The sequence below is a fragment of the Electrona antarctica genome (assembly GCF_951216825.1).
Source record: "Electrona antarctica genome assembly, chromosome: 1".
Classification (NCBI taxonomy): Eukaryota; Metazoa; Chordata; class Actinopteri; order Myctophiformes; family Myctophidae; genus Electrona; species Electrona antarctica.
The window spans coordinates 23226821-23254542 of NC_136806.1; the positions used below are offsets into that span (position 1 = coordinate 23226821).

The 27722-nt window shown below is 40.9% G+C and overlaps 1 protein-coding gene across 1 annotated transcript in view; it reads left to right on the top strand.

Moving 5' to 3' along the window:
• slc16a2 (solute carrier family 16 member 2) overlaps positions 1–26391 on the top strand; it is a 301154-nt gene extending 274763 nt beyond the window's left edge. Inside the window, exon 8 of the transcript XR_013791021.1 lies at positions 26343–26391. The gene's annotated coding sequence lies outside the window, so the exon portion shown is untranslated. The remainder of the gene's footprint in view (positions 1–26342) is intronic.
• Positions 26392–27722: the final 1331 nt, after the last annotated feature.

A 27722-nucleotide genomic window follows, 5' to 3' on the forward strand; every position in this document is an offset into this window, starting at 1 on the left:
TTACTGCAGAGTCTGGGAACGCAGACAAGGGGTCATTACACAGTCACACCGTGTAGTTAAGGTTGACAAAATACTATTTACCAAGGAAATGGCCAGGCCAATCGCTTGCCTGTATCAGATGATCGCAATGAAAATACTGTGGGTATTTAAGGTGTAATCTGTGCCTGAGCGGCCATCGGTAAGAGCAAATAATGCTTGCCAATAGGGAGGGAGCAACTTCAATTACCTTTAAATGAGTCTCCATTTAGCCTTTCTATTTTTTCCCCCGGCGCTAGTCCTCTTGCTTTCCATATCAAAGGCAACCTTTGTCAAGTTCATATTAAATACAAACACTTCACATCAAAGAAAAGCAAACCGAGTAGTCATGGGAACCAGACTCCAGTTTCACACCTGTGTGGCAGAGTGGCTGAAGATTTGTAGGCCTAAGAGTGGAAAGGTGGCTGGTTGAATTCCCGACATTGACAATCCTGGAAATTAAGAATTACTAGTATTATAAGTGTGTCCTTGAGCAGGTCATTGAACCACAAATGTCTCCTGTCCAGCTAGCATCTATATGCACGTATATGCAAGTAAAAAAGCTGAAATTACATCTACAAACTCAACGTGATGCAAGCTTGTACAATCTGCTATACGCTATGAATACAGGTGTGCCTTAGTGAAAAAAGCCCAACAAAGACTATTGCCTCCACCGCCTGAAGAAGTTCCGAGTGAGCCCACGCATCCTCAGAACGTTCTACAGAAGCACCATAGAAAGTGTTCTGACAAGCACCACCACCGCCTGGTTCGGAAACTGTACCGTCGCGGAACGGAATGCAGATCACTGCAGAGAGTCGTGCGAACAGCGCAGCGCATCGTGGGAGGAGAGCTTCCCCCCCTCAAGGAAATATTTCAGAAAGTTACGTGGCTAAGGTGACAAATATCATCAGGGACATTCACCACCCCATGCAGCCACAGCCTGTTCAACCCACTGCCGCACCCACGGCCAGGCAAGCGTTACAGGAGAATCGGGAGCAGTACTACCAGACTTTTGAACAGCTTTTACTGAACAAGAGTTAAAGGGATCGAAAAAAGATCTTATTATTTTTAAGTTTTCTGAGCTCAATTGCACCCAAAAACCTGAACTTTTAACATTCAGTATAGATTTTCTGTGGTCTGGGGTTTTCTGTGGACTGTGAGGGTCCACAAATCCCGACATAAAGATTTGCCAGCAGATGTCACTGTTGAGGGATTATTGCCTGTTTTCATTGCAGCTCAATAGGCTTCAGAACACACAAAGAAAACCCCAGACCACTGAAATTCCACTGAATGTTCAGGTTGTGTGGATGTAATTGAGGTCATAAAACCTAAAAGAAAAACGAAAAATGTAAATACATGAAAATTAATGTCATGAAACCTTTAAGTCTGATGCAAAGACTGAACTGATTCATGTTTTAATTTAGGGACTTACATTCATACATACATTCAGTATGACCTTGTATTACTTATACACTCAACATTTGTCATATTATCCTTTTTAACTGCAATGATGAGCCTGCACAACCAAGTTTTTCACCCACCTTACTTGTAATGTGATGTGACAATAAAGATTTATTCAGATTCAGATTCTGAGATCAATCTGCAAAAACATAAAGATAGTTCTTCAGAAATTCAAAGATCATGGATGAGTAGGCTTACAAAAAAAAGAAAATGGAAATTAAGAGTTTACATAGTACACATACTGTAGTACATGCATAAACTTTCCTTAATGATTATATCTGGTTTCAGTATTATTTATGATGTATTTTCTCTATTATTAAGGTTATTGTAGCAGTCAATTTGTATTGGGGATGGGGAGGGTTCTATGGGTTCCTTGCTTCCGTCCGTCCGTTACCAGCTAATCTCCGGCACCGTTGGCTCGATCCATGCCAAACTTTGCACACACACTCCCTGGATGCCAACGATGAACCTCTGTCCCAAATATTCCTCAACAGCCTGTTATAGCGCCACCATGAGGCCGATTTAGGCAAAACACATTTCTGTAGATTACTCGTACACATTTTATCCATACATCACACAATTCGGTATACACTATCTCCATAGTCATGTGATCAACACGGATCTGCATAATTTCCCATCTTCCATCCTGATTGGCTAAGATTGGCTTCCAAAGCTCACATGATTGGTCCGTTTCGAACAAAATGCCACAAATTACAAACACAGTGTGCAATTTCCGTGAAATTATACACGCAGATTTGCACTAGGCCAAGGACGACATGCCACTCATTTTTATCCAAATCAGCCTCACGGTGGCGCTATAACAGGGCAATTCCTGTTTTTACCTATAACTGCATCGATATGTATACAACTTATGTATGCGCCCTAGAGGCCATGGAAAACATTTTCCCTGCATCCCTCCACATCTGCCAGTTATAGCGCCACCATGAGGCCGATTTCTGCAAAACACATTGTTTATGTTAGTCTCACAGATTTCATCCAAATCTCACGCAAATCGGTACACATGATCTCTGTAGTCATGTGATCAAGACGAATCCGAGATTTCTCAAATTCTACACTGATTGGCTAAGATTGCCTTCCAAAGTTTTCAGGAGTGGCCCGTTTTGTACAAAATGCTGCACATGTCCTGCTCATCCAGAATTCTATCTTCAGAGATGCTATGAGTGATCTGGCTCTGCATTTCCTCAACAAAATGAAGAAAATTGTTGCAAAAACAAACAAACAAACAAAAAAACATGTTTCTATTACTCCTAAACATTTTGCCAAACATCACACACACTCCTATCCTCCTGCATGGTGGAGACCTGTGCCCAGAAGGGCACTTTTTCTAGTTTACTTTGTATTGAAAGAGCTTCACTGTGCATATGTTGTCATGTCGTGCATGAGACCAGCATGCAATGATCGTGTGTATTGTCCTGTCTAGAGGTGGATGAAGATTTAAAGCCGCCCCCACACCCCTGATAATTGCCACGTAAAAGTGTTTCAGCACCATAGACAGCGCCTTTATCTTACCCAGACAAAGGCAGTGTGTAATAGGCCTACTTTCCAATCAAATGCAATTCAGTCAGCTAAATTAAATGTCACAAGTTAATAATAATAAAATTAGATAATAATGAAACAATAATACAATAACGTATCAATGAGTGACAGGACAGACATTTACAACAACCCTTATCACATCCCACATACGGTAATCTCTCAAGAACAGATTCTGTGCTGCGCTACCGAATCTGTCAGCAGGACCATTCAGAACGTGTATACATTGTTGATAGTGGGAATGAAAACACAGGCACACCACAGGAAGTGGAGGGCTGAGGATGGGCCAAATGGGCCAACATCCTGTTATACACATTCTATTGAGGCCTGCCCCCAGAGGCAAATTCAAAGGAAACAGCAGAGGGCGCTGTTTTTTCTTTCTTTTTTGCCGATGTGTTCCCAGATTGCATCGCACAACGATCAACAATTGTACTCAACTGCATGTAAATAGCTGAATGTCATTCTGATGATTTTTCAGCTGAAAACTCAGCAGCATTGTCAGATGTCAAAAGCAGATGCAGTTGTAGATGCACACTTACATACATAGATGCACACGTAGATGCACACTTACGTAGATGCACACATAGATGCACACTTACATAGTCGTAGATGCTCACTTATGTAGATGCACACGTAGATGCACTCTTACGTAGATGCACACGTAGATGCACACTTATGTCTGTAAACTGCTGTAGCACAAAATGTGCATAAGAAAGCAGTCTCCAACCTCTCAATTATGTCAGAGCAATGAGTTATGCATTGACAGGTTTTGGATATATCATCCTCACTGTATGCCATGGAGTGACGGGATGATGTTTTTGTAATTAATGCATACTGCTTTGGCTGACGAGTGACATGCAAACAGACCAATGGGAATCTGAGAGACTTAAGTGGAGGATATTAGGTGGAAAATGATGTATCGGTATCTGCGATTTGAAAAATAATAAACTGAACGAACAAAAATACCTCCAGGCAGCTGTTAACTGTGTTCACTCCAACTACAGATTTAAAGTATGGGCTTGTGAGCAGACTGCACTCCTTTATACGTGCCCAACATGTTTCTAACATTGTCATAGCAATTTTAGACATCAAAATACCTATACCATCCTTTCCAACAGTGCTGTAACTCTGTGAAACAAGGATTCAGCTATGTGACTGACTGGTAAATGGGAGAAATTCCGAGAGGCGCTCCTCCATCACACCTTCAGGGGAGACATCTTATAATGACAGTTAGCTAGTATTGCTGTCAGGAATTGACACACACAAACACAGGCATGCGATGGGACATTGATGAGTGATTGATTGGCGCTCACTGGGCGGGCCCCCACGGAGGCTCGGGCTCCTGGGCTGCAGCCCCCTGAGCCCATGCATTAATCAGGGCCTGATCCTGACATGTATCAAGTGGAGCCTATTTTCAGAGTTATTATGTAATCGCCACCTCTCAATGTCATTTAATGAATGTCTTAAAGACTAAGACAGTGATGGTCTGCCAAACGATACGAGAGCTACAATATAGTATCCATCAGCTATTTGTTACAATCACAGGCACATAAATAAAACAGCTCTTTACACAAAAGAGCCACACAACGTGAGCAACTTGTACTGTAGTATACAACAGTCAACTTGCTACTGTACTGCCACAGTGCTCACATTGCAACATTCAAGGAGAGGTGTAGGGCTGCAACCGTTAATCAAACTAATCGATGTAATCCATTAGAGAAAAACATTAATAACGTAATAAGTAAAATTATTAATAGAATCTTCTTTTAAAAAATACAAAAATACTAATAGTGAGATCCACAAGCTCAAGAGAGATGTACTGTAAGCCCTTGTCAAAAGGAGAGAAAGACAGAGCAGTGAAGCTTCAAGACAGAAGGCTGGGGATGGGATGGGAGGGGAGGGAGGGGAGGAGGACCTTGAGCACGAACTGTACAGTCCAACAAGGGTATTATCTCCTGGTTGGATGGGAGGTCTGGTGGGGGTTGCCAGACTCCCTAGGCCAAGCCTGGCAAGGTGAGGTGGCAGTGAAACAAAACAAAACCGTTTCAGAACCTGAAAGAACAGCCACGGCTGGAACAGACAGCAGCGCTGGCAGCTGGATTGGAAGAGGACATTTGTAGGGCATCGTTTCTGTGGATCCACTGGCTAGGGAGTATGTATTATATGCACTCACAATGTTGTGCGTTTGTAATTCCTTTTCCTGACCTTTTTTGCCCCTGCGCACGCACGCACGCACGCACGCACGCACGCACGCACACACGCATGCACACTAGATTCCATTTTCTTTAATAGCTCACTAATAAAACAGCTAATAATAAGGTTTAGATTGTTATGATAAATGTGCACAATGTAAAAAAGAAAGAAGACAGACGTGATCTCTTCGATTGCACGGCATAGAGGACCTGACAGAGATGTGACTCTTGGCCGTGGAGGCAGAAATCACAGGCTCCTGCAGCGTGGCTGAGCTGAGAGTTAAAAATAGAGCGAGATGGAGGATGTTTGAGACGTACCTGTGGGCTCCGAGGCAGCCTAGTTAGCGATGAACAGCACCAGCATGGACCATGAGGGGGCCGGACCTGGGGGGGCGGAGAGAGAGAGAGCAGTGAGTGAACCAAAATTAGGAGAGGGAAAGACAGAGTCGGACAGCAAATAAAACAAGATCAAGAGAATGAGAGGGGATGGGAAGGGAGAGTGGGTAGGTAATAGATAAGGAGAGAAGAGATAGGGAGCGAAGAGAGCAGAATAACAAGAAAAACAAGTCAGATTAGCATGAAACGCTGTGTTTTAGACAAAGGGAGATGATCACTTCACAGTGAGTTGGAAATGGTTGCAATCACGGGAACAGTGCACGGCACACCTGCTGAAAATGCATTCACGCATGGAGGCGTGTGGGTGTACAGTACACTGTACAGTATACTATATGCAAACGTTCTCTCTCTCTCTAACACACAAACACACACGTGCACACCCACACACACTATTATTACAGTACTTCCATAAAAGCCTGATTTATGCCGGTGGTGTGCACCGTAAATAGCCGATCTACAAACTCGTTGCAGTGCCAGTGCAACGTGCCATGAGTTTAGATCCCCTATTTGCGCTGTGTGAAACTGTTATGTGCACAACCAGGTAAAGTTGCATCGTGTGGTATTTTGGAATTTCAAAAAGACAATATCAACAATAAAATGATTAAAAAAAAAAAAGACTAAGACTAACTAAAAATTGGCTAATCAACAGTTCAACAGTAGTCACCTTGTTTCGGTGAAAAAAGGTACTGGCAGGTAGATACAGTCAGATTCAGCTGCTATTGTTTGAGATTATGTAGTAGTGAACAATGCCATTATTTGACCAGAACAGCTTAAATCATTAACAAACAACTTACCTACAGTATCACTTCCGAGGTCAAATATACAACCAAGGTCACCAGCAGAAAAAGAGATCTTGTATCTCAACAGGATTTACCAGTATAGGACTAATAACTAAATAATATCATGGTATACCCTACCACATTTTGTACCTAAAAAATGTTGCCAGCAAATTCAGGTTTAAGTGTCTTGCTCAGGGACACTTCATCATGTACAGTACACTTGTATCTATCTACAAGAAGCACATTTACAGAAATGTAAGAACATAACTGTTACATTTTCTAAGGATTTCATGGACCCTAATGACAAACATGAAAAGCTCCTAAGATGAACAGCTTCATGTTTTTGAATTTGTCTGAAATAATGTGTCATGATAATAAATCTGCTCATTATTCAGCATAATTATTAACTAATTAACATCTAATTAAGGTGTGCAAACAACATCAACCTTAATTATGAACAAAGCGCCCTGAATGTTGCCAATGTCTTCTCCCTCGCTCATCTTTATTCTCCTCTCTCTCTATCTCTCTCTCTCTCTCTCTCTCTCTCTCTCTCTCTCTCTCTCTCTCTCTCACTGCTCTCTATTCAAGTCTTATTTACGGATTCAACTCAGTGATGGCCTAATCAGATCCAATAAGAATGACTCTGTCACTGGAGAATAAAGTAGTGTAGCAGGTCCCTCAAGAGAGAGAAAGGACAGACTTTGCATTCCACATTAATTTCAGGAATAGGCCTACTTTTGATACAGCAAACTACACCCAGATTAAGTGGAGATGGAGGTCATTCAACCGTGTTAAATATTTGGAGGACTGAGACATATTGGAATAGCAAGGCAATTTTTGTTAAATAAATTATGTGAAAAGCATCGGAGTGGCAAGGGCGGTATTGCAGTCGCTGTACCTGTACCGCACTGTTATGACGAAAAGAGAGTTGAGCCAGAAGGCAAAGCTCTCTGTCTACCGAGCAATCTTCGTTCCTACTCTCACCTATGGTCAAGTGTGGGTCATGACCGAAAGAATAAGGTTGCGAATACAAGCGGCCAAAATGAGTTTTCTTCGACGGGTGTCTGGCATCTCCCTTAGAGATAAGGTGAGAAGTTCAGTCACACGAGAGAGACTCGGAGTAGAGTCGCTGCTTCTTCGCCTGGAAAGGAGCCAGCTTAGGTGGTTCGTGCATCTGGTTAGGATGCCTCTCGGGCGTCTCCCTAGGGAGGTCCTTGAGGCACGTCACACTGGGAGGAGACCCTGAGGCATACCAAGGCGCAGTTTGAAACACATCGACTCACTGGCCTTGGAACGTCTCGGGATCCCCCAGGAGGAAGTCACTAATGTTCTGGAGAGGGAAGTCTGGAGCACTCTGGTGGAGCTGTTGCCCCCGCGACCCGACTATGGATAAGTGGTTGAAGATGGATGGATGGAATGATGCAAGTGTTTCAAAATATTGTAGCTGCTGCAGTTGTAAGTTACTTTAACAAAACAAAAAATCGAACAAGTTTACATCAGGAATAGCATGCTTGCTCCTATAGCACTTTTTGTTTGTTATGCTCATCAGCTATCTGTTCTATGCAGATGTCTTGGTATCAGATGCATACAATTTTCTCTCATTCCACTTAAGCTCATCAAATTTCATGTTCATGTTATGCTTATTTAATGTGGATATGGATAGAGGAACAACAGTTACTGTATTGTCAAAAATGGAAATGTAATGTAAGAGACCAGCGTCCATCTCTGAGGATCTGCTACTGTGATAAAGTGTTGCATAGAGAATGTTCTTTATGGCTCTGAGCGAGCACGGAATCAATTAGTAGCTCCTAATGGAAAATGCACTGGCATTGTTGTTAAAAAAAAGGAAAAAAACACAGTACACGAGAGAAAGCAAAGGACATAATATCCTCTTCATAATTTAAATGGCATGGATATCTCCAGGTATTCAGTGATAAAATACTGGTGGAGTTGACAAACGAAGATGGGAAAATCAGGTATTAGACTTGTGCATTTCGTTTTATGATTCAATTATTGTTTTTATTGTTGTTATTATTACTCTTATTATTATTATACTGTGCCCTTACTGTGAATCCTTCATAAATGGTGGGTGAGTGACACAACATCCTAATTTGAGATACCAGAAGGGAGGTAAGGCCCATGATATCCAAATTGTGCACTCGGGACCACTATTGTCAGCTGACAGTCCAACTTAACAGTTCAATCATCCAAGAGGAAACGGCTCCGCTTTACACTTTCATTGGAACATTTGCCCGACTCTGAATAGAAACAGGTGTTGTGCTGAACGTCACGGGTCAGCGCACTCGAGTCGTACATCGTACAGAGTGGCACTCCAAAACAGCACCAGGCTCGTCAGCAACCTGCTGACACCATGCAGGGAAAGCTTCCTCTATCCCTCTCCTTTTTCCTCCGGTCATCGTCCCCATGCAGTCATTTATACCAACAACGTCATATGACTGCTGTCTATACTTTTACTATACTATTTCCTGTGGGAGCAAGAACGGAAGAAAAGACTGGAAAACAATCAGAGAAAATAAGGCTATCCATAAATAGAATTCAGGGATTCAATACCCACCACCCTGATCATAAATGTGTTCAAGGCGCGGGCCGGCCTAGCGGTCTGGGCACCTAGGCTGTTAATCCAGCCTGATAGCGTGTTGTGGGTTCGACTCCCGATCCCTACGACCGTTGCTGTGTGTCACGACTCACTCCCAATCTCTCCCTCCCATTTCCTGTCAGCTTACTTTCACTATCAAATAAAGGCAGAAAAAGCCCAAAAAATATCTTAAAATATATAATAAAAATGTGTTCACATGAAAAGAATCAGTGAAGCTAACTTTGATGTGCTGATGACTCATGCTCTGGCACTAGGGGTATTTTAATTGAATTATAGATGAATTGACCATCAGAAAGCTTTATCCAATTAAAGTGTAGTAACTTAAAGGACGACTTCACTTTTCAATATATCTTCATATAACTGGTCTTCACTGATGTTCATGATAAAATAGCACAATGTTTTTCCTACTCGGTCTGTGTCTCATAGGAGGGCTGTGGGCAGTTCACAAACCTATCAGCGTTAGGCAGGTTTTTTTTTTTTTATATTTAGATTCTTATTATCGCGAGAACGATAGCTTCCATTATATAGCATGATAACTTTTCAGGAATAGAAAGCCTGCAGTTTCTATTAGTTTGGGTTCCCCATCGATGATGTCACTGGAAGATGGGTTTCTGAACTGCCCACATGCCTTCCTATGAGACACAGACAAACATTGTGCTATTTTATCTATTTGAACATTAAAATATAACCAATTATATGAAGATAGGTTGAAAAGTGGTGAAGTCGTCCTTTAATAATCAGTTTAGTTATGAACAGTATCCTGCACACATTTACAATTCAATGTGAAAGCTTGTCTTTGTTGCATATTATTGAAATAAAATGATATGTTTTAGACAAAATCCTGCATTTATCTTTCAGTTACTAATAGATTTTGCGTAGCATGAGTATTCTTCTTCTTAATTGACTGCTGGGTTAACATACAGTATTAAGTAATTGGATGTCTGTTTGGGGGGGGGGGGGGTCATCTTTAATTTCATTATCTTATTGTGTGGCCTAAATTAAGTGCATGGGCTAATTGAATAATCAAATGAGATGAATCAATTATGAAAGCCCTAGTTGGCTCCGATATGAGCACACTGACAGTCATATACTATATGAGCACACTGACAGTCATATACTATATGAGCACACTGACAGTCATATACTATATGAGCACACTGACAGTCATATACTATATGAGCACACTGATAGTCTGATACTATATGAGCACACTGACAGTCATATACTATATGAGCACACTGATAGTCTGATACTATATGAGCACACTGACAGTCATATACTATATGAGCACACTGACAGTCATATACTATATGAGCACACTGACAGTCATATACTATATGAGCACACTGACAGTCATATACTATATGAGCACACTGATAGTCTGATACTATATGAGCACACTGATAGTCTGATACTATATGAGCACACTGACAGTCATATACTATATGAGCACACTGACAGTCATATACTATATGAGCACACTGACAGTCATATACTATATGAGCACACTGACAGTCATATACTATATGAGCACACTGATAGTCTGATACTATATCGTCGCTGTTGGGTGGAAACCATGCATGTCCAAAACCAGGAGCTTGAAACAAAACAAGTATAGAGAAAGAGGTGGAGGTACAGCAAATGCATGAGACGAGGATCTGTAAACATTAGCTGATAATAATGACAGCCACTGACACAAATTAAGCTAATTTCCCAAATTATTAGCTGAATCAGTTGAAAATGGCAGATCTACAAGCTCACAAAGTTTTGGTAAGTGTTCAGTTTGAGTGAACAAATAATGGTCTGTAAAGTTGCCACATAGATGTATTTACAGAAAGTAAAACGTATTGATATTGTATAAAATCTGTGTTAGTCATGCAAATAAAGTACTTGGCATTAAAGACTGCAAATAATAATAATAAACATCAGCAGCAACTATGTCCATTATCTGGCTTGGTTCTGGCTGTTTTGTTGTTAAAGTCAACAAGGGTGCAAAACCTCATTCCATAAACAAGATAGTGATAAATTGCTCGATCCATCTTCTGTCATTACCAATGAGTATTAATCTGTTCTGTCGTGAGTCTAGCTTTCAATGGTGTCACTGGTCGCTAGCTGTACTAAACACTGTAGCTGTAGCCTCAGAGCAAGCCAACAAACAACATGGTGCCCAGAACGAGTCCTTCTAAGGCAGGCTCTGCCCAAACTCCGCCCATTTCTCTTTCCCTATAGGAACAAGTTAGGTTTGTTTCCCAAACTTTATTTAGATTATTTTATTGTTTGTTCCAAGAGAGTGTGATATAGCCTATTTTATTAACCTAAAATATGAACTACTTACAGTACTTACTTATTAACCTCTGATATTGTGCTCTGGTTTATTGGAACAGCAATCTGTTCATTATGTTCTCCACATTTTGTGAATAATAAAGCCTAACTTCATCATTAACCATTCCATAACAATGTTTTTGTTCAATGAGGAGGGAAATGTCATTTTGACTGTGTGTTTCCTTAATTTTTTAGACTATAGTCATGTAGTCTGTTACAAAATATAGTTTTTAAACATCCAAAATAGGATTGACATTTTTAGCTTGCAGCCCTTGGACTTTTGGTATTTAGTGGCCCGTGAGCCATCTTAGGTTGATCTCACTCGCCCTGATGTAGATGAAAGCTGAGTGCTGGGGCTGTGCAGTAATGGTGCTACTGGATAGAGATCCTGTGATCTTGTGCTCTTTCCTTCAATTGTGTTGTTTCCCACTCACATTCTTTCACATTTTCTCTCATTCTTTTCTCTCGTCCTCCCAGTGGGCAGCTCTGTTGGGGTTATCAGGGTTATCAGGGTTATCAGGGTTGCCCAAAGTTCCTTCAATTGAAGTCTGACAGAGTTTAAACTCCAAATTGGTCTCAGAGTTGTATAGAGCGCCGAACAGCGAAAGTGAGTCACTCATATATGATACAGTCTGTAACTAATTCAGTAGCAGTAACAATAGCGTTTTCTCTCAGTCAGTTGATTCTTCATATCCATATGAGTGAAGTGGCCTGGATGATTTGTTTATTTTTCAAACACAGTTCTTATATGAGGCGATCTAAAATCCCCCTATGGGGATTACAATGCAAATAAAAAGTACATGAACCCATGGATCTGCGCCCTCTACCGATATTGACGTCAGACTTCGGTGCTCTATTCCTTTTCAAATTAGCCAGTGTTGATTATGCAGAAATCAATCAAAAGTCTATAGCATATTTTGAAGCAAAAACAACCCTTTGATGTACAGTATTAGATGAAAGATTTCTTTCCTGATTTTGGAAGTATGATAATCTGTATGGAAATTGATACAGAGTCAATCAAAACACAGCACACAAAGATTATTCAGGGGAAATCAGGGTTCTATCTTTAACTAATACCTTATCCATCTACTGTAGATCAGAGCGAGATCAAAACAGATGACCTTAAAAGGGGGGGGCTCTCGTACACATACGTAAGTGACAGCATTAGGACGCACAGTACAGCTTAATGACTTTTGATCATCCTTGACACCGCCTGCGTACGGTGTGCGTACAACACGGTGGACAAGACTGATGAATAGTCCACAACATTCAATTATCCTGTCTGTTAAGAGTCAACCCTTCTGTGAGACATCCCTGTATTTTCCACTCACAGCGTCAATAAACTGTCAAGATTTTGACAGAACATAGCAAATGCTGCCAACAGTAATCTTCTACTCACATAAGTTAGACAAAACATGGCTGATATCATGAGGCCCAAAGAAACCAATCGATTTTGTATCTTTCTCTTAGCCAACAAAAGATATTTACGACTGAAGCCAATATCTCTGCATGTGAACAGAAAAGTTTGTTGAATAAGTAGAAGATTGGTGCAACTTTTCGAGTTCGCAGCCATTTTATGAGAGGGCGTTGGTTCCCTCTTCCAGAATTAGCTCGGCTCACACAAGCACTCTCATTATCAGCCAAACCACACCACACAGGAGCCACTTTGTATCGCCTGGAAAACTCACACACATCCCCGCCACATTTCCTGCCATGATCTCACTCACACAACAGAACACAAATGCTGTACGTCAACCACCAGCATTTCTTTCCCAGCATGAGGCAAGTGGTAACACCCCTTTCTTAAACATGGCTAAGCTCTTTTTTGCTATTTAATGTGCCTCTGAAGGCTTGTAACACAATCATTGTGTTTCAAATGTGCTGCTCGATGTGTTTGTAGTGTTAGATGGATTTGCAGTTTGACATTTACACTAAGTTACATTACAAGTTGTGAGCATTGTGAAATGAATGGGAGACATTCCCTGCACCTGGATGGTATGCACGTGTCTCATAACCAACCATCTCTGTAATGGGAGTTCAGCGCAGCCTGAATGTTAGGTCCTCATGTAGACTGTTCAATAAGGCTGAACCTCTCACCTTAATGACTGTCGACTTTTTTTTCTTCAGTCTGATGCACTTTTAATTATCAGCTCCAAGGCCCTCTGCAGAATCTGCACCCAGAGGACAGGGCTGCGGCTGCTCATTTTTCTAAAGTAAAACCTCCAAAGGCATTTCTATAAGTCAGCCACATGGCAGCAGAACTGCATTAACCCTTTCATTAAAAACGTCTTCGAGGTCAGAAGGAGCCTTTGTAGCAGTGGTTCTCAAACGTTTTGATTTCAAGGACCACCGTAACTGAGAGTGTAAGGGTTCAATTTGTACACTCTTCACCTGTAAGGGTCCACTTGTAGGAACCCCCCTCAGGGAACCCAGAGGGTCACTTGACCCCACTATGAGAAGTACTGCTACAGTACATTATATAGTGTCTAGGAGGACCATTAAGCTTCAATGCTGCCAGCTTTGTAAGAATGACATGAGCATTGATGAAAGCCAGGGCACTGTGTACATGGCAATAATATCATTTTAACATGTGTGGATTTATCTCTGTTAGGGTGTTATGCAAACATCTATAATGCTGACCGTGAGAAATCGTCTGGAACAGCAGCATTTGGTGTGAAATTGGTTCAATAAATCTAATTTTATTTCCATTCCGGGCTTATAAGCCTATAGCTAGCCACAAGTATGGATTCTCTCCCAAGTGAGGCTAGAGTACTTGAACATGACTATAGCAACAGTATGTCCTGAAGACATTAAGTTAAGTTCATAATAATAATAATAATAATAATAATAATAATAATACATGTGACATATCTTATGAGAAACTGATGCTTTATTCATGTGCAGAGAGGCTCGGCAGAGCAAACCGGATGCCTAATCAAGCTGCACAAATAGAGCTTTGTGTACACTCAATCACAGTGTGCCTTGTGCCTATTTCTGGGGTGCCCCAGAATGCACAGCAACAATGGTTTGTTACCAAGCAGCTGTTCTCTCCCCACTGGAACCCCTGCTGGGTCGTTGCTAATGTAGGGTAGGCTACAATTACTTAAATACATTTCTGAACAAAGCATCAGAGGATGCTTTGTCACATCACATGGCATGGAACCACATAGACGTTCACTCTCAGTGAATTCCCAAATGGCATTCTTTACAAATGTTATTATTGCTAGCTCTGGTCCATAGCTCTAATGCCTTCATTAGAGCTATGTTACTCTTCTCTTCCAGCGCTCGCATGAAATGCAGACCAGCCTCTCGTCTGTAGTGAAAATATAAAGAACGTTTTTGCTACTCAATACAAATGAAGGCGGCTTGTGTCATTAGAAAGCCTACTTTCCTTAGTGGACGCACTCTGAGCCCCCACCACACGTATAAAATGCACTTTTTGGCCACAAGATTTTTCCTTCCGGTGAAATAAAATCCCTTTCTGGCCAAAAAGTGCATTTTATACGTGTAGTGAGGGGCTCATAGTGCATCCACTAAGGAAAGTGGGATTTCTAATAACACAAATACATTCTTTATATTTTTGCTACAGACGAGAGGCTGGTCATAAGAGTAACATATCTAAGGAAGGCATTAGATCTATGGACCAGAGCTAAATTTGTGAGTTTCATGGTAGATGTCAATCAAGTGACCATTATTTGGAGAAAACGTAGGCAGCGCTCAGAAATATAGCATTCACTTGTTAAATTAATTGTTCATCTGGCACAGGTGGCTAATCCTACCTTCATTTGTGTTGAAATGAAGGCATTCATTCCTTGGCATATATGTGTGATCATAACCTACAATTACAGGACAGGCAGATTACCAGGTGAACATAATTACCGACCATTGTTATGTCACAAAAGAATCACAATCACATTCACAATCAGTCAATGCTGTATCTGAAGCAAATCCACCAACCATTTAGACATAAGGAACAACATTGAAAATAGCATTCACAATATATTCTATTTGGAAACAGCGACTGTATGGCTGTCATTGTGGGCCTCATGTTCCTCATCGTTCAGTTCTAACCAATAATTGGCAAAAAAAAACAATATAATTTAAACATTAACAAGGGGTCAGTATATATATACAAAGATACATCTGTTAACAAAGCCACATGCTATTTGGTAGGATGACGTTTTGAATAGTTTTCCTTATTCCTTACAAATATATTACTGCTGGAATTAAATTTCAGTTATTATTATGATTTTAATGGCAGGAAGTGGTTGCACTCTGGAGGTTATACCCTTCACTTGATTCATAAAGGGATAATATTACATGCATTCATGCCAAAGGTTTAGAGATTTTTAGCAAATGCTTTGTATGAGTAATGTTTCATGATTATTGTTTTGGTTCAAAATACAATTTAGATCCCCAGTTTTGTGACCATGTTCACAGAAGTGGCATGCAACCGGTGTCACGTCTACCTGTCTACTGCGACTGCTGTGCTCATTAATCCTGAGATGTTTGACCTGTGTAGTATTTGATACGCTGACAAAACATTAAATAAATGACATGGGTCATGTTGCAGGCGAGTGGTGATCTGATTGTGTACGCCTGTGTGTCCTTGAATTTGTTAGTGTTATTCATCATATTACCACCACGTGACATGACGTGCATGATCTACAGGCGAACCTTCCCAAAATGAATGCCATATAGGGCTACCGCTCCATTGGTTCAATATTTTTTTTAATCAACACACAGACGTATTAAAGGGTGTCCAATAGCATTGATTTATGAAAAAAATAATAATCAAAACCTCAATAATGGAGTTAGGTGGTTTCTTCCAGACAGCAATCTACACAGTCTTCACCAAATTTGTACATGAAGAGGCATGCATAGGCGCATATAGAAGGCGAACAAATTATAGCTGAATCATATTGTTCGCAAAAACAAATACATTTTTATTAAGTATAACTGCATTAGGTAACTGATGAAACCATTAGGGGTGTCTGCTCCGCTCCTTTGAAAGAGCAGCTCAAGGGAACAGTACCTCTTCACAGATAAACGCATAGCCAGAATGCAATGTGCTAACATTAACTCAGTTCTGCTACATTATTAATATGTTTCTTGTTTCTAAAGAAAATCTAATAGCCCTTCTTTTTTGGATGTGCTAAAGAGACTGCTTTGTGCAGTAAAATAAATGATTCCACTATGAAAGCTCCACTATGAAAATAAAAGACACTAGGCCTTGAACTGTATGTACATTGTAAATGTAAAGCATACCACTTGGAAGGAGATGAGTCGTATTCAGGTCAACGTGCCTTATAGAATGGACAGATGTTAGAGAGAATGAATGGCACGAATGATGAGCAAAGACAAGACTGAAGCAGGGAATAGAGTGTAAACCAGCCTACTTCAAATAGAGAACCCTGCCAGTGAATGGAATGAGTTTGGGAAACGTGTGCCGTCTCGTTTTTTCATTACACTGGTCTCCCCCTTTGGCCCTCTCCTCTCATCCCTCTAGTACTGCAGTGCCTCCTTCAGCTCCTGTTCTGTTCTGCCTTCCTCTGTGCCATCTGAATATTTGATTCATATCCTGATGTTGTTTTACAGATCTATCTCAGGCTTTGATCTTCCAGAGAGTCATTGATTTGTTGTTGTGAAGAGCCAGGCATTGACTGCTTCAACAGAAAGGAAGCACCAATCAAGCCACCCTCACTGGGTAAAGACTAAAGAGAATTCAATTAATAATGCAATATCAGCTTGTCAGATTGTATCAATCTTTAAAGGCGCAGTTCAGTGCAGAAACAAGATTGTAGCAATGCTACTGGTGGCCAGAGCTGAATTAGTGTCTATATATTCTATTGGTTTCAAATCACAATTTCACTGTGAGTTGATTGGGTTCATAAGCTCAATACTACTTTTAAATTCATTACGAAACTCAATTTACTTTGCACAAAACATAAAAAACGGAGCAGTATTTGTGTATGAAGTCTGAGAAGCTGTGAGGAGATATCACTTTTTATTAGCAAATCCAGTGACTGACACTTAAATTAAATATATTAAATATATGACAGAGAATCCAAAACTGCATGTCCAGATTCTGACATAGTTGGTGCTTGGTGGATGGTGTGAAGCAGGCAAGAACATCAAAACAACTGTCTGGTGGAAAAAGACTCCACTGTGTCTTGTCAGGAGAGAGAGACAGCAGAAATGTGGGTTGTGAGATGCGGGCAGACCTTTACAACCTGCCCAAATTCCCAGAGGAGATAACCCACATATCATCCTCTGGTCTAAAGGTACCAAGCAGGTGGGTCTTATTGAGCTTACAGTATCCGGGGCAGAAAGGATGAAGGAGGCACATGAGCACAAGCTTAAGAAATGTCAAGCCCTCATCTTTGAGGGTCTGGAACCTGGTGGTGCAATTTTGCTGCAGGACAGTTGCTCGGGTAGCTCTTGGACTGCTTGAGATTGAAGGTCTGACTCAGAAGTGTCTGGTAGCCAACGTAAGTACGTACATTTTATTCATAAACCCCCTTTTCGAAACAAAGCTACAAGGCGCTGAACAATTGACACAGTATAAACAATCGAAGCAAGTTAAAAACAAGGAACATATCACACAGTTGTAATAATATAATACAGTAATGCAATGAGCAGAACAAAAACAAACAAAGTAGAACAAAAACATAGGGCTATAAAAATGGTAAGTCAACTGACTCAGCATTTTTCAACGCCAGAGGCAAGGCCATAGGCATTCCATAGTGTAGTGCGGCTAATACTGGAGTTATATGTGCACTGCCGTTTATGTTGGTGAGGATTCTGGCTGAGTTTTTAACTGAGTTTTTAACTAGTTGAAGTCGGGATAGTGATGAACGGCTCAGAGTAGAGTCCATTGCAATAGTCCAGACGGGAGGATATGAAAGCGTGCATGATTTTTTTCAGGTCTTGAGGTGAGAGAATAGACTTAAATTTAGCAATATTGCGAAGATGATAGAAGCAGGACTGAGTAATCTTCTTAACGTGGAACTCAAGGTTCATGTGGTTGTAAAAAAAAAAACACCTAGGTTCTTTGCTACTGGTTTAACATTGATTCGAGTGGACCAAGGGACAGCTGAATTTCGTTTGAAGTAATCTCTGGGCCTATAATGAGTATTTCAGTTTTATCAGGGTTAAGTTGTAAAAAATTGTGTGCCAGCCAGAGGCGTCATCCCTGGGGATCAGGATAAAGCAGAATAAGTATTGGAAAAGCCAATGTAGTGGCTAATAACATCATAGAGTTTGATTTGATTTGATTTTATTAAGGATCCCCATTAGCTGGTGCCATGGTAACCAGCTACAGTAGTCTTCCCGGGGTCCACATAAAAGACATACAAATACAATTACAAATACAAAATTAATAAATGTCAGTACTCAAACACAATACAGATAGAAAACTTGAATTAACAAATAAAAATAACTGAAGTTACATGATTACAAGAAGTTAAAAGCAAATTAAACAAAAATACAAAAAGTTAATTTACTGAAAATGCATCAGAGGTTTCGAGGCAGGTTATTCCAAAGAGATGATCTATAAATAAAATATCTCTTTAAGCATTGGTTTTGGGGCCAGGTAATACAAGCTGTCCATTACTGGAACCTATGGGTGGCTGTGGCTCAGGAGGTAGAGCAGGTCATCCAATGATCCCTGGGTCGGCGGTTTGAATCCCGGCTCCTCCTGTCCACATGTTGAAGTGTCCTTGGGCAAGACACTGAACCCTAAAACACTGAACCCTAAATTGCCTCCAATGAGTTGGTCGGTGTGATCTTGCCACCATTGAAGTGAGGACGCTGGCGTTGACTGTTAGCCGCTTCACCTCCCATTCTAAAGTGTAAATGCAAACCATAACATTTAAGTTTCTCAACCAGTAGAGAATGGTCAAGCACATCAAATGCAGCACTACAATCTAATAGCACAGCTCCCGCTAGCCTAGTTATCTTAGCTTTAAGCCAGTCATCAGTCATTTGTATCAAAGCAGTAGAAGTAGAATGGCCAGCTCTATAGGCATGTTGAGAGTTGAGATGGGAATGTCAGGGGAAGAACCAGGATGCTGTTCCTGTTGCAGAGCATATCTATGTATCTTCCCCTCTCTCTCTCTCTCTCCCTCTCTCATATTTCATTTTTACGATTAAATTCAGCTTCCTAGCTTTTGAAATACATGTCTGAAGAAGGCTAAATATATACAAATTCAAATGCAGTATTAATCCATTGAGACCTGGAATGCATCCATGTCACGTTAGCGTTTAACCACATTAACCATTAACCCATTTTGGGGCGGGAACCCCTTTTGGTGTTTTAAACATTGTTATAATTTAGCTATTGAAAAATAGCAGATCTACAAGCTCATAGCGCGCCACCGAGTGGCGCGCTATGAACTTGTAGGTCTGCTATTTTTGAAAAATCGTTAAAATGTGCCTCAAATCTTTCCGAAAATTGTCATGATTTAGAAAACTTTTTTTTTTAAATTTCGACGTCAGGCCTGAATGGGTTAAGTAGTGAGGGACAGGTTCCTGAGTCAGGGAAGATGAGCTGTATTCTTAGAATCATAATATCACTTCTTATTGCATTACTGAGCTGTTGCTCTGGCTTTGATGTTCAGATGGTGGCCCTGCATGGCCAGAAAAGAAAATAAATAAATCTGTATTCTAAAAATGGGGCCTAAAATCCGCAAGGCGCATGGAAACAGCACCACCATAATCCTACAGGTAATCCTTTACATTTGATCACCATGCATGAATATGAATTCTGTACTGTAGGTCCTTGAAAAATCCCCAAATTATTCCAACGCCGGGCAGAGAGGGAGTGTTTAGAACATTTGCCACACTTCCCTCTGAAACATGATTATTCAAGCTAACTTATTCAAATGACTTACCCCAAGTGTCAGCATAACTGGTAGTAGTGTGAAACTGAATTGCGTGCACATTCACAGTCACCAGTGTTGATTTCGTCGACTAAAACTATGACAAAAAAAGCCCGTCGACTATACCTTTTTTCACTGACGAAAACTAAATGGAAACGATGGATATTGACAATTTTGTCAACAAATAAAAACTAGACTAAAATTAGGAAGGGACTAGTGGACAAGAGATCCAGTATCAGTCATTTTACACTTGGTTGCATGCTGACAATAGCAGATCTACAAGCTCACAACGCGCCGCATCTTGTAAAATCAGTCTTTACGATGGCATCAAGGCCCGTCAAAATACATTTTAGTCGACTAAATCAACTGTAGATTTAGTCGACTAAAATCGTATTATATTTAGTCGACTAAAACTAGACTAACACTAAAACATTCCAGGTGACTGAAACTAAAATCAAACTTAGCTGTCAAAATGAACACTGACAGTCACTCACCAAGGTTTTATAGGAGGGGGGATCACAAAAGAGACAGAAAAGACATCAGGTGAGAGAGGGGTTATTGCGGCACCCGGACAAGGCACCCGGCCAAGGAGAAGATTACAAGCGAAGGTAGCATTTTGTTGGGCTGATTCCATTGTCATTTTGGCCCTTAATTAATTCTTGGGCATGCAGCCTGTGTAGGGTTCAGAAAGATTCATGGAGCCTGGTAGAGGCTGGGGAGTGGTCATGCTTCTTAACACAATAGGGGGAGAGAGGAGGCTAAAAGAATGTCTAGAGATGGAGATGGGGCTGTTGCAACAGAGCGCAAACCTGAATATGCTGCTGGTAACTGTGCTGGCAGTAGTGGGGGATAGAGGTCCGAATGTGTGAGTGATTTTTGCTTTAGAGGATATTTTGCCGAAAATCAATGCCATTTGCAAAAGTATAAAGTGGAGTAAATGTACATACATGTACGTATTACAGTATGTGCGTAAAACTACAGCATGAGTACAGTAGAGCCCAGACCTCCACCAAGATGTCCAGTCCACATGCTTCTGCCACCATTTCCCAACAATAGAACCAATACAACTTTGTGATACATTAGCCTTCACATTACTGACACACTGGGGCCTCTGGAGCTTTACAACAAAACAGTGTGACTCTTTGATGAGTTCTTCCTGGACCTGTGTGTGTGTGTGTGTGTGTGTGTGTGTGTGTGTGTGTGTGTGTGTGTGTGTGTGTGTGTGTGTGTGTGTGTGTGTGTGTGTGTGTGTGTGTGTGTGTGTGTGTGTGTGTGTGTGTGTGTGTGTGTGTGTGTGTGTGTGTGTGTGTGTGTGTGTGTGTGTGTGTGTGTGTGTGTTTTAATTGTGTTTGTTACATTAATCTGTTCTGTAATAATGTATTTTCTTGTGACAGGCTACACTTAGGCTACTACCATGCTTTCTGTGCTTAACCTACAATTTCAATTATCTGGCCCAGCACACATTAATCATAATATGTAGGCTATCGGTACTAGACATCAGTGTAAATGTGCCAACAAGCACAATAATTGTTAAATTTGATCAGTATTTCATATTCAATAGCAATAGCAGTAGCTAGTGGACATAAAATACTACTATCACTATTGCCCCCACGATTTTCTGTGGTATTGCATCTTAAGGTTCTGTACATTTTGATGAAATGAACGCAGAATATATATAGGGAGAGGATCCGTCCCTATCCATATCCATATTTAATGTCGACTATTAAGGACAGAAATTACAGGGGTCAGTTATTTTTAACTTTAGTGTCCCATTTTTAGCAGATGTTAAGTTGAAATGAACCTGATAGCATTGGGATCCCTGGCATTATAGTCTGAAGTTAGAGAGAAGGTAAAAGTTAACATCCACACTGAAATGGAATTCATTATAATCCTATAGTTTGGTCTTGATGAACAGCATTAGCAAGTCTCTCCTGAGGATAGAAAAAAAGCACCAAAACTGTTTTCTATGATGTTATCAGGAAGGAGTGCCGCATGCCTAATTTATACTCATCCTGTCGGACAATGGTATCCCTCACAGAAAGTAGCAAATAGTAGCAAGCAAGTAAGCAAGTAAGTATAGCCTACAGTATAAGTCAGGCCTCGAGCTGTTCCATTAACAATGGATGACCGACATTGGACTTTGTAGGCAAGGTGGCAGTAATTCGCTAGGACACACCATTCAGTTGTGATCCAGTGCCACATCCAACACTTCCATGCCCAGACTGCCCCTGGCTCTTCCACACACATCTTGGATTCCACAGTTACCAGCAGGCACACAGACGGAGAGTCCAGCTAGCTCAGCTCGTGCAAAAGGAGAACAAATGAATGGATGAGGAGAACGGATCCTCGTTTTTGAGGCTGCAATGATGATGATGATGATGATGATGATGATGATGATGATGATGATGATGAGTGCCACTTCAGCTTCAGATTGAGCATCATTGACATCATAAATTACACACCTGATTCTGAGATTTTCTTGCGGAAAACCGTGTGGATCTTTTTAATACCTGCTCATATACAGTGTTTGTTTTGTCTGGTCTATCTACGGTAGTAGCAGTCTATAAATGTTGGTATTTAATATTTATTATAGAGATTAGTGATTTAACTACTGATCATCTATTTGGGTAGCAGGATGATCCGCTATCTTTGGCCATTGGTGAATTGATCTGGCATAATGACACACAATAAGGCCCTTCAATGTATGTTTGGTCTGGGATTATGATTCATATTTAATTTCAGGATTGACTGGTGCAAAAAAGATTGCCTCAGGCGAAACTTATTAAAACAATTATGTTGTTGGAAAGCCTTAATATGTTATTATGGGAGGCAGTCAGGCAGATTGATAGTTTCTCAAGCGGTTGGTCATCAATCTTTGAGCATATTTTCATTTGGTGGACAGTTTTGACTTTAGTAGTGGCCATAAATACTGGAGAGTATTTCTTCTTGTTGTCGGGTATTTACAGTACATTTTGCACATACCTAGAATTCGTCCTCGCCATTTATCTATCCTAACTACGACCAGGGAGCAGTTAGGAGATAAGAGTCTTCCTCAGGGACACTTTGACACACAAACTGGATGAGCCGAGGGTCAAACCGGTGACCTTGCAATTCCCAGACGGCCTCTAGCCAATCAGCTACATGGCCATGAAGGACTGGATAAATATAATTTATCCAACAGCTGTATTCAGTGGTGGAAAGGTACTCAAGTACAATTTTGAGGTATTATTTACTTTACTGGAGTATTTCCAGTTTTCTGAACTTTTACTTCTAGTCCACTAAATCTCAGAGGAAAATATTGTACTTTTTCTCCACTATTTGAAAACTTCATATACTAGAATACTTTGTAGATTTTTAATATTAATACAAAACCACTTACCTTACAGTTTATACTTGGGCTAATTTAAAATAGCAGAGCTACAAGCTCACAATGCAATGCGAGTGCGACACATTGTGAGCTTGTAGATCGGCTATATTTGTATGCATATTGAACTTGCGAAATGGGACATTCTACATATGTGATTACTTTTAGTTTTGGTACTTAAGTATATATACTTTTGTACTTGTACTCAAGTACATTTTAAATACCAGACTTTTACTTAAAAAATGTCAGTACTTTTTCCACCACTGGCTGTACCACTATTGTGCATTATGCAGCAATAATAAAGTACACAAGGCTGATAGATATTCAATTTCTTCAAGCAATACTTAAATTCACTTAGCACTGTCTATTAGTTAGATACGGGTGTTTTTAGTTGGCTAGATGTGATTGCGTTGAGAATTATAGATCTGCTATTTTTTTGCCAAATACTATGGTACTTTCGACAAGTTTGCCTAGTATTATGACATGCCCAGAATAGGGACACTAGTGTTCAAGTAGCCTCGGTACCCAGGCTTTTATTTTCATTCGCATTGGGCTCAAGAGGAAAAGCCTGGGCTAGGAGTGGGAGTGAACTAGGCCTACAGTGCAGAGGGCCGTCGCTCTTGGGGACGTCAGTGTTGTCCGCTGTTTTCTACCAGGGAGGGAAGTGGCGGAGGCGGTGGCGGCGGGTGCTCAGATCAGTGAACCAACAGGATCCACCGCCATGATCCCAGTGGCACCCGCCCCTCTATACCAGAAATCACACGCTCAAGTGGTTAAGACCATCTCAATTTAGAAGTTTCAGTGATTTGGGCAAACATCATGCTGATCTGTTAGTGAGTGGGACAAGATGGACTATGGGTTCTAATCTCCACCACCTAGAATCTAATGTGAAGACTGATGTAATCTTTAGGAGCCCTGGCAGAAACCAAAACTGAGTTTACAATGAGATGACTGCACTCTACATCTCCATGGCCCACCTTCATAAAATGCAAAACATATTGCCATGATATGACTGAAACTAGTAACATGATATTCACCAGCCACAACAGTACCTGGTTCCCATGAGTCAAACCAAGGACAAAAAGCCCAGAGCGAGACGGTCACAATGAAACCCACAACTCCCACGACCACATTTTCAATGCATTTCGCTTCTGACGAGCTGGGCATGAAACATGGCCTTTGTGCAGATTGCAGAACAAAGTTTGAGAGAGAACAGTGGCATATGTGGTATTCCCCTTGGGTCAAAGGATGTCACGCATGCACACGATGCATACACATGCGTCTGTGCGTGGACATTGGACACACACGCACGCATACATACACACACACACACACACACACACACACACACACACACTTTCCTGTTCTCTCGTGACAAAATATGCTTTGTTCATATTCTTTGAGGGAACACTGGAGATGGTGCTGATGCTGTGAATAAACAGACTGTCCCTCATAGCAGGCATGAGGGGAGCTGACAAACACCCCAAGCTTGAGATCTTACACTACAGCACATTATCAAAGGGCCTTTGCCTTTTTTGAAAAGGGCTCTGGCGGCTACTACACCCTTCATGAAATATAGCAGATACACAATGCACAAGTGCACAATGCACTATGTTTAAGTGTGTCAGTCTGATCTAGTGCACGCACGCACACACAGTTTACTGTAGGTCTTATAAATCTCTGTCTCAATGGAATTATATCAAAGCAAATGGACAGTTTCAAATATTTAAGCCATAAAGAAATATTGAGAGGGTCTTTCAGAAATGGAAATTAATATTTGATTCAATGCCTGCTGCATATTAGAAAGACTTGTCATGTAAGCTCCGTTATGGAGTGACTATATTATCCAAAATCAACTGTCTGCTCACTATGAGCTAAATGCTTAAAGTGAAACATGAAATGGTGTACAGGCTCCTAAATGGAATGCAGGTGAATAGCAACATATTCCCTCTGCATAATAATAATCGCCTTCAGAAAAGGCCTTCCTTTAGCCCAGCCAGAGACGGTTAATCTCAACATGCTAATTTTGTGTATGAAATATCGGTGTATGAAATGTCGGAACCATTATTCACCATCGATATTGATAATCGCTCTGCTTCACCTCTTATAGCCACACTTGGCATTCGCATCACAGAATGGAATAATGGTACAGACAGTGCCTCCGCTGTGGGCATAATGGCCCCACCTTACGGCAGCTCACTGGCATCTTAATAGGAGCTATAAGTCCATGAAAGTGCATGTGCCTGTGGGGTGCAAAACTACGATTACACTATTGTAAGCAAAGGCCTGCACTTCTTGTATCCCTCAGGCGATGAATAGTTCACAGTTTGATGACACATTAATGATCCGCCACTCGGCTCAGTTAGAAAACACTTCAGATCAATCAATCAGGGTTCATAGTAATGCCGGCTTGTGGTGGACATTTTTGTAAAAAATCTATTTTTGCCACAGACATACAAATAATCAATTCATTGCCGCAAATACAAAGAAATATAGTTATATTGTGCATGTCTGTTCAGCACATAAATCTATGCAGGCAAAGCAACAACCACAAAAACGTGGCTGCAAGCATTAGCCACCCACAACCTTCTGCGAACACCACCCAGACATGTTGTGCACAATGGAGAGAAGCTCTGCACAAACCAATTCAGGTGGAGTAAGGAAGGTTCACCAATTTTCACCACCATTTTTTTAACCTTTATTTAACCAATAAAAACACATTGAAACTGCGCAGCGGGCAGTATTATGCGTGTCTTAAAGGAGCATTCAGTGATTTGGGTGATTTGGAAAACCACCCAGTCCGCCCCGGTAACAAAATGTGCACATGCACGCTCTACAGTGGGGGGAAGTGCAACAGGCCAACAGCATGTGCACCAAGGCCCGCCCCCACTTGATCATGATTGGAGGAAGGCCCCTCTCATCCTGATTGGATGAAGGCTTTGCCACCCGCCACCAAAACTGAAACTAGGGTTTTTTGACCCCAGGGGCTCACTGGGGACAGGGAGGAACTCCTTATATGGTCAGCACACTCTATAGTAGGGAGGATTATCCAGAAAAAAATAACAAATAAGTGATATTTGAATTAAGTCAAATCATTGAATATACCTTTAAGTACCAGGTCTTATTACTTAACTTAAGACCTGGAGGCGTGATCAATGCCATTTGGCTATTCTGAGTGGCCAAACAGCATTGACCACGCCTCCAGGTCTTAAGTTAAGTCATAAGACCTGGTACTTAAGTTAAGACACGCATAATACTGCCCCACTGCGTCTCTTTTACAACTGGGAACTGGCCAAGAGGCAGAAATAAAATTACACTTCAATAATAGATCGTATATGTCACATTATAGAACAGCACATAAAACATCCATGATACACCTCAAAGTACCTATGACATAAATACAACAAATCACCAAAGTGCTAATCTTTTGCACAAAATCTTATGTACAAAATATAAACAGAAATAATAAATATATAGGCATGAACAAAGGCTAGTACATATCCAAACATGTGCAGGTGTTGGACTGTATATCTAAGCTGATCCTTTTGAAACTTCTCAAAGGAACTTTCAAAGCCAATTTTTGTCTGGACTGTATAGGTCATTCCACGACCAGGGGCCAAAGAAAGCCAGACATTTTTTACCCCCCTCGGATTTGAAAGCTGGTACTACACACACTGTAGCCAAGCATTTGACCTGAGGTTTAGAACATTTTTAACCAAATCGAATTTGGAGGAAATGTAAGACGGCAGATCATCAAGAATGGCTTTATAAATGAAAATATACCAATGCTGCAGCCTGCGAGATGTCAATGAGAACCAACCGACTGCAGCATACAACGTGCAGTGATGTGTTCTGAAAGGTGAGTTAGTTATGAATCTCAGTGCAGCATGGTCCAATTTGGCCACGGTGGAGGTGCAAGCAAACCTATAAATGGTATCACCATAATCCAAATGGGACAGAAAGAGACCAGTGACCAGTTCTTTGCGAGCTGAACAAGCAAAACAAGCCTTCAATCTGTAGAAGAAGCCCAAAGTGAATTTAAGCTTTTTGCACAAGGAATCAATATGACATTTGAAATGTAGGTGTTTATCCAACCAAAAACCAAGGTATTTGTAGCTCGATGGGAGTTCCATCGAGAGT